Source organism: Hippocampus guttulatus, chromosome 13, assembly GCF_054856545.1.
Source record: "Hippocampus guttulatus isolate MCC_2025c chromosome 13, RoL_Hgut_1.0, whole genome shotgun sequence".
NCBI classification, from domain to species: domain Eukaryota; kingdom Metazoa; phylum Chordata; class Actinopteri; order Syngnathiformes; family Syngnathidae; genus Hippocampus; species Hippocampus guttulatus.
Window position 1 is genome coordinate 18,951,156 of NC_141273.1, and position 8,855 is coordinate 18,960,010.

Below are 8,855 nucleotides of genomic sequence, written 5' to 3' on the forward strand. Positions count from 1 at the left end.
TTGGACACAACACTGTTATCAATACACTTCTTCAAATACACCCTGCTCCTCTCTCCTGCCTGCTTTTTGGGGTCCACCACCACCGCGCTACATGACAATATATATACAGTATATATATATTTTGCAAGCAAGTCTCAAGTCTTAACATTTCGAGTCTGACTTGAGTTAAGTCATGTGACTCAAGTCCCCCCACCTCTGCTACCATATGGAAAACATGATGGAATTCTTGGGGGGGGGGTTGGTCATGAAAATGCAACAATTCAAATGATAAAAGTGCCGTTTTATGGGTTAAAATCCCCCCTCCCCCCAAAAAATCTCTTTTTACTTTAAATGAATTTTAAAAAACAGAAATGATCATTTAATAGTTTTGTGCGCATTCCTCTTTGTCCTTAAGTGGCCCAAAGGGGTCGTAAATTTGAGGATATCACAAGAGTTAAATGTTCACATCATCCAAACGTTTTGGTGCAAGGATTTAGAGTCATGTGATTGACAATTTTGTGTGGTGCAAATGGACATCAAGCAATTCACTTTTCAATTGATTAATTTCCCATTGTAACTGAGCAAATAAAAAGCAGTCAGACAAGCAGAGCTGTAGTATGTTCGTGCAAAAACTGTCACAGTGTTATGGTGCGTATTTTAGAGTGAGACAAACATGTGTTGACAAGTGCTTCATCTACTTCTTTTCAAAAATGAAGCAGGTGGTGCAGTTTCTCTGGGGTGACGAATTGTGACCGACATGACATTCTTTTGGAAATGGCATATGGGGAGGTCATGAAGGGTGTGTCATGAAAACATAACCACTATCTCTGTTTGAAATGTTTGGTCAAGACAAACTGGACGTTTTTCATTCCACAAGTTTGAAAGTGTCAGTTCTTGTGTGGGGAGTTGAACTGACCTTTTTCAAGATCCTCAAGTAAAGCACCAGTCTAGCATGCCGGGTCATGTGCACACCCTTCAAGTTTAATCTTGAAATTCCTTACCTTGGTGCAATCAGACTTGCTCCAGTATCATGCAGTGGATGCCATATTTAGCTTCAGCATTCGCGATGTCTTACATGGTGTCAGATGATGTCACTGGCCTGTATTCCAATATCATAAATCATTTGACCGAAAGCTGATCACTATGAGGTCTATAACTTCCCAACATCGGAGAGCATTTATGCGTGTTGTTGAACCGATACACTAAAAGTCTTGCAAGGTTGCTCTGTCATCAGCTTTCAACAAACAATCCAGGTGTTGAGGGACATTAAAGCCCCCGGTATGAAAGCAAATGTTTGCACAAACTCCAAAGCTATTTTATGATGTAAATTGATTGAATGTAATCCTTGCGTGATAAAAGTTCCTTCAGGTCCAGTGATTTGATGTTGTCGGGATACCCGAGTGTCCAAAAAAACACAAAATCCTCTCCACAGGTCCGCACAACCTCAACTGTCCTCCGCTTTCTTTGAGCGAAACTAGCCGCACTTTTTTTCTTTGAGCAGAAACCGACAGAACAGGCACGTTGACAGTGCGCACGAGTGTGTGCAGAACAAAAAAAAAAAAAGAAAACCACACACGACTGCATTCCTGGTTGGGGCAGTCACACCCGAACCTCACCCACTAGATTTTTTGTGCGCGATTAATTTCAGGAGAGAGAAGCTTGTTGGCCTGCTTCGGTGCTTAGATCACAGCTCTTATAATACATATTATAAGATACATTTTATTTCCTTGATGAATTCTTTCTTCTCGTGGCCTGACCGATGCCAAAATACAAGATTTCAATGTATCAATGACAACATTCACCCTACTTCCTCATTATGGAATGCCAAAACATCATACATAGATCATGAGGTCTATTTGCAGAATTCACTTTGTTCCATGTAAAAATATAATTCAGCATTTAACCAGTGGGCAGCTTGGCATGAAGTAGAGATTGCATTAAATATTGATGTCCCCCAGCATATATCAATACTGTTACTGTCCAGTCTCCCAGTACTGGAAGATTTGATGTAACGTGATCGATCATCCATTCATTCTGCTTTACCCTCACATGAGTTGCGGGTGTGCTGGAGCCTATTTGAGCTGTCTTCGGGGTAGTAGGCTGGGTATACCCTGAACTGGTTGCCTGTGAATCGCAGGGCACACATGGACAAACAATCCATCCACACTCATATTGACACTGAGGGACAATTTAGAGTGTTCCATTAACCTGCCATGCATGTTTTTGGAATGTGGGAGGAAACCGCAGTACCCGGAGAAAACCCACGCAGGCACGGGGAGAACATACAAACTCCGCACAGGAAGGCTGGAGTCAGGATCGAACCCACGACCTCTGCACTGTGCGGTCGACGCGCAAACCACTAGACCACTGGGCCAACCTATCTATTTATTTTTATTTTTTCACAATCTTCTGTTTGCACTGCTGTATTTGATCACCCAATTGAACTATCTCAGTCGTTTATATTTGGCAGACATCTTTTCCATGCATTTTTTTTTCCTTTTTGGTGGGTGGGGAGGGTAGTTGAAAATTTGTCATCATATATTAATTGCTTAATTATGGTTTGTGGGAAAATGCCTAAAAGAAAGATTCAGCTATGCTAGCTCTCATTCTCGGGATTTTACTGACAGATATCTGCCATTCTATAAATCAAATTGATGTCATGTCCTGTGATTTTTTTTTGCCTGTTGGTCATGTGCGCTCTTTATCGTCAGTCCATCATTGTGAAGCAGTAGGCGGAGTCACTAAGCTGCAGCGATTGCAATCACTCACATCCGCCTAATCAGCAGGAGATGGTATTTAGGCTTTGCTCCAAATGAACAGAGTATTGTTCCGCATGCCATTTTTCTGCTTGCCATTCCTGAATAGCTCTTGTTGCAACTGAAGTCGTCATCGTCGTCGTCATTCCAGTAGAACTTAAAGTTTGTGTAGTTAAGTTCTACTGTGATTTTCCATTTCTATTTTATCTCATCAGCCTACTAGAAGTTGTTTTTTTTTCTGTTTCGGTTTTTGAAATAGCCTTTTACTCTCCTTTGCTGTTACTTTCCTCTGTGGCTCTGTCCAGCACCTTTTGTTAATAAGTAATTCCCCTTGTTTTTGGTCTCGCAACTACATTTTGTCACTGATGTTTTGGGTTACTGCTCTCTGTTTGCCTGTATTACTTGTTCGAATAAAGCCTATGTCGCTGCTCTCAAATACTTTGCGGTGGTCATATTTTCTAGCTGTAAGCCATACAACGGACATTTCACTGAATGACGGATATTTCACTGACTGACGTTAGTAGGCCAATTACTCAAGCAGATAAATCCACATAAATGTTGGAGGTCACTGATAGTTACATATAACTTTGCTAATGGTTCATGCTCGTGCATTGGTCAAAACTACGACAAGCAAACTACATCATGAGCCCCACTCACCTCTCCCAGCCCACGGTTGAACCAATAACTACAGTGATCGCTCGCTGTATCTACCCCGGTCAAGGATGACGCCTCGTACTGATGTCCAAAAACGTTTACTCGTGGAACACCGTGAAAACTAAAACATATTTCACACAACAATAAAAATTAAATATCTTGAACAGGACATTAAATAAATAAACACAAAATGACATACCGTGTGCACCTTGGTAAACCGAAAGTAGATCAAATTACAGTAAATCACATAGACCACACGGTATTGTAGTTCTGTCTCTCTCTTTCTCTCTCTCTCTCAAGTTGTCTTCTCGATCTTTCTCTCATTCCTCGCTATCCACGGCACGTGACCCGGAAGTGATTCTTATCAAAACATTCCAAATAACCTATTCAGAGGATTCAAAGAAAAAACATATATGAAAGTTCACATAGAAATACAAAATACTTTGCAAAACAACAAGCCTAAAATAAATTGTATTTTCGTTGTCATGGCAACCAACAACTCAGTCTTGGCGCCAGTTACACTCCCACCAAATTACTGTTGGAGTAACATTTGTAAATGAAAAATTACTTTACACCCTTGAAAATAATCAACAGTTCTAATCACCCTTGTTCTGATGTGTCTTTAAGAAACGAGACAAATTTAATGTCATTCAAACAAACAATGGAATTTACATATTCTAAAAAATTGGCCAGTTCTAGATTGAATATTTGACACCTTAACTTAGAAATATGTCTGATCAGCATCTGATGCTTTCTCCCTAGTTACCTTTAACTAGAACCACTAACTTCTGTACGGCTCTTTGAACGACGGAAGGCTTTTCGTTCTCCTGTGTAAAGTTACTTTTCTCACTTGTCTGTCTTCATCTTGACAGTCATAACGGAGGGTCTTGAATTTCAAATTTGCTTGAAGACTCAGTTTATTTTGTTTTGTTTCGTTTTCTGTGTCAATGTAGTGCCTCTGATTTGCATCACTATTTTCTTGAATTCTCTGGGTCCGACTTGCGACAAAAACATGGAATCGCTTGGCTTCATTTTTAATATACTCTAGAACCACTCTCGCTTTGCCAATCGTGTCTGGTATAAAACATCTTGGACTCTCACTTTTATCGAGGTTCTCCAAATCCTTTCGCCAAGTCTCCCACCTTAACTTCAAGTCCATAGGTAGTGGATTGTCCCATCCTGTACCACCCTCACGCATCTCTTGTCGTATCCACTTTCCATCAAAGATGAATGGGGCTAGAAAACCAAGATGGTCATACGAAGAGGCTACAACGGAAAGAGTCTCTCTTTGTGTCGGGGGTCTTTTGTTCTTGATGGAGAAACTGTCACCTTTGATCTTCCAACTTTTTTCATGCGCTCTTTGCACTGGTAAGTCATCAGGCCTGACATCATCATTCTTTGCGTCCTCAGCACATTCTGCTACATCGATTGAATTGAGCATTTCTAGATTGTTGGAAAGGAATTTGTGGAACTGTATGTTTCCTTTTGCACACGGAGGTTGGGCTTCTTTCATAAGATCTTTCACCTCCGCAACTGACTCCACGCTTATGAGTCTGTCATCAACACAGAAATTCTTATTCATGAAACTAGCTGCATTGGGGAACTGTTTCTCATTATGGATGGCAAGACATTCCATGGCATCGTTGGCACAGCCAAGGGAAGTTGACACTCCAAATAAGTGCACCTCCTTCCGGTATTCTACGAATTTCGAGTTGGAGTCTACGTTCTCTGCATCATCATCTTTCAAAGCACTCTCCATAAACTTCAGACAGTCACTTCTGAACTTGTCATCTCTGTCCAGCTTTCTTTTAAATCGTTTCTGTCGTGCCAAAGCCAGCACTTTGTTGTCTGGGAGGTGAGGTTGTGCTTTGAAAGGAACAGGCATTTCACAATGGCCGCGCTCATTTTGTTGGAGGCCTCCTTTTAAGACTTGCTGAAAGAGAATGTCATCTTGAGTTATACCTATTTTCCCTGCTTTCATGTCTGCAGGATCAGACTTCAGAACTTCAATGATGGCTGATGGTGTTTTGGGTGGTAACTCTTTGACAGATACTCGAAGACAAAGACTTGTCACATCTCCTGCATTTACACATTGTGCTGCTCTTCCTACAATACTCCAGCCGAGATCAGTTCTGACAGCATAAGGCTCATAGTCACCTCCAGTAATGACCTCTCTTGGAATCAAGGCTCTGGAGCAGTCATAACCGATCAATAGTCCAACACTACAATCCATCGGTGGGTGCATCTCTTGTGTTATATCAACCAGATGTTTCCATGAAGTGGCTGTTTTGCGGGTAGGAATATGTTTGCGGTCAAAGGGAATGAAGTCTCTTGTGTAGGCTGGAGGTAGGTCAATGGAAATATTTGAGGAAAATCCTCTTACTTTAAGTCCACAAACTCTTTCGCTCTTTATCACTGAGTCTTTTCCCATCATCGTGGAGAGTTTCAGTTTAACTGGGTCCATGTTGAAGATATCACCTATGTTATATGTTTAGCTTAAAACTTTGTATCATAGACAGGTCGACCTTGACTATTAGGTCTCTGTCCTGAACATCCGCTACTTAAAACAAAGAATGTAGTGTGAAGCTGGGCTCCTATTTCCCCTTGAGTGATTAACAGCCCCCCAAGTGTTTTCTTTTGCGTCTCCCACCTTGGGAAAGTCCCTGAAGGCTGTCAAGTGCCTTCGAAGAGGAACCCTAATCTCAAGATTTGTGGACCAACAGATATGGTCTGTACTTTGTCAAAATGCCAAAATCGAACTTTGCTTGACTTTCTTTGTTTCAGATTTTTACATGAGGGGAAGGACTGCCCGCCCCTAATTAATATAATTAACATACTATGCCTATATGTACGTGTGACTGTAGTTGCTCGGGGCTTCCTGATGAAATCTTAGACTCACAGGAGCCCGAATCGATTCGTGTTGTGCCCTGAACGTTCAGTAAAACATCTTGCAAGAACTTCTCCATTTCCAGCCTCTGACTTTTGCACATCAACTCAGCCCGAATCAAACGAACACGCGGAGGACCTGGGGAAGTGGAGAACGGTCAAGGGATCCCGCCGTGTCGACAACAACACACTTCCCCCTGTTTGATCATCCTCCAACAATTGGTGACCCCGACGTGATTCGAGCTGATTGTCGGTCAACAGGCAGAATTTCGGCGCGCCATAATTGATAAGGTAAGAGGACATTTATCCTCTCGATTGATTTTCTGCCCTGTTGACTGATATGATGTGATGATTCACGTTTGATTTGAGACCAAATTAGTTTGGGGCTGGTAATTGAGAAACCCAGTTTAAACGTATTACTAGGTGTATTTCGCTCTAATTCTGAGTTCTAGAAATAATAATTCCTCGTTTTACGTTTTAAACCGGTTTAAACGTATTACTGGGTGTACTCCGCTTGAATTATCGAGTTATAGGAGTAATAATTCCTCGTTTTGCGGCTTAAACCAAAGGCCTAAAATAACCGGTAAAGAAGAGAAGTACAAGAGAATAAGAGAAATACAAGTGAATAAGGAAAAAGGGATAGGAAAAAAAACTCGTCTTCAGGGAGGTTGTCTCGTTCTGTTAAGAATCCTAGAGACTAGAATTCCTCGAGGAAGACGAGTTGATTTTAAGAGAAATACAAGTGAAGTACAAGAGAATAAGGAAAAAGGGAAAGGAAAAACTCGTCTTCAGGGAGGTTGTCTCGTTCTGTTAAGAATCCTAGAGACTAGAATTCCTCGAGGAAGACGAGTTGATTTTAAGACTGATCTTATTTTAGGCGGGGTTGTTTCGTTCTGTCAAGAATTTTAGAAACAGGAATTCCTCAAATTTAATAAGATCATAAAGAGAATACAGGAGAATTCACTTGTACAGAGATTCGCGAATAAAGAGGTTCGCGAATAAAGAGGTTTGCGAATAAAGAGGTTTGCGAATAAAGAGGTTCGCGAATACAGAGGTTCGCGAATAAAGAGGTTCGTGAGTCAGAAGTTTGTGGACAACGAAGTTCACGGATATTAAATACTGCAGTTCGCGAATAAAAGGGGTTCCCGGGAAAAAGAATAAAGGGAGTCACACATTTCAATTTACAGCATAAGGTAGGGCGAGATTGATAGGGAAAGAATTGACCTCCATTTGTGTGACGTTAATTAAATAAATAAGGCCGCTAATAAAATAAAAAGAGGAGGGGAGAAGAGGAGTTTGTAATCTGTGTGTCGTGTCTTTGTTTGTAATCTGTGTGTCGTGTCTTTATTTGTAATCTGTGTGTCGTGTTCTTGTTTGTAATTTGTTTTGTGTTGTTAAAGTATAAAGATGGATGGGGAATTCGATAGGGCGTTGGAGTGGTTCGATACCCGTGTTATTCCAAACCATGGCCGTAGTGTGCTGCTGAGTGATCAAGTGAGAAGTGCATGTAGTGTGTGTGTGGGCGCTTTGCCAGAGAAAAGTAGGGAAGAAAAAAGGGATGAACTGAGAGAGTGGGTGAGAGAATGTTGTGACAAGGGCTGGTTCCCGCCGATGTCTTCGGCTGCGTGCTTGGTGACTCTGATGAAAGAAGTAGAAAAAGCATGTTTGAATAAAAAGGAAAAATTGGAGGAAGATGTGAAAAGAACAAACAAGTTGTCTCCGAGAGGCAGGAAGGTGAGAGGAAGTCTAAAGAAAGTTGAAAAATGGACAAAAAATGCCAGACTGTTGGCAATGGGCTATGCTGTAAAACAGTCAAGAAAAGAATCTCAGACAGAAAGTGTGAGAGTCAAGCAGCTGCCCTCTGCGCCGCCATCCTATTGTGAGTCTGCCGTGGGGCGACAAAGTGTGCCTATTAACCCTTTCACCGACTCACCTTACGCAAACGTAAAACAAATGCTTAAAGATACATCTGTACCAGTTTGTCCTATCTTGTCAGTTTATGGAGGCAGCCTACAAGTGGACTGGGATGGAGTTGGCGCTGCGGGTCGACCACCTTCTGATCCGACCAGACAGACAGCTGCGGACTCGCTGGCTGCAGGAGTCACTGCTTCAATCAACATGATACAAAAAGACTTTGACGAACTAATGAAATAAAGGCGTGAGCCGCGACAATTGCTAGACGGAGCTATAAAATTTAAAAGTTTGTTGACAAGACATCAGGTAGTGCCGAGGAATGTTAGTGACGAGCTACTCGCACTCTTAAAAGACGCAGAGGAGAAAGCACACAGACAAGAAGAGGAAGAGGTGAGACGCAGCCGTGAGGCTAGAGATGTTATTTTTGAAGAGAGACAGAAGGAGATAGAGGAGGGGGAACGACGGAAGGATATGGCGACTGTGAATACACACCTATACATGTCCCAGCTGCAGAAGGAGATGACTGACATGAAAAGCGAGTTACAGAGCCTTAAAGATACACATCCAGACTCACCACTGAGTACATCGCGACACACTGAAATCGACACCTCATTACATGCAGATGCTTCACAGAGCCCGTGAGGCGTGTACACTCGTTCTATGGGA

The 8,855-nt window shown here is 41.9% G+C and overlaps 1 protein-coding gene across 1 annotated transcript in view; it reads right to left on the bottom strand.

Moving 5' to 3' along the window:
• daam1a (dishevelled associated activator of morphogenesis 1a) overlaps nucleotides 1-3,330 on the bottom strand; it is a 90,986-nt gene extending 87,656 nt beyond the window's left edge. The window contains exon 1 of the mRNA XM_086127343.1: nucleotides 981-3,330. The gene's annotated coding sequence lies outside the window, so the exon portion shown is untranslated. The remainder of the gene's footprint in view (nucleotides 1-980) is intronic.
• Between the last annotated feature and the right edge of the window lie 5,525 nt (nucleotides 3,331-8,855).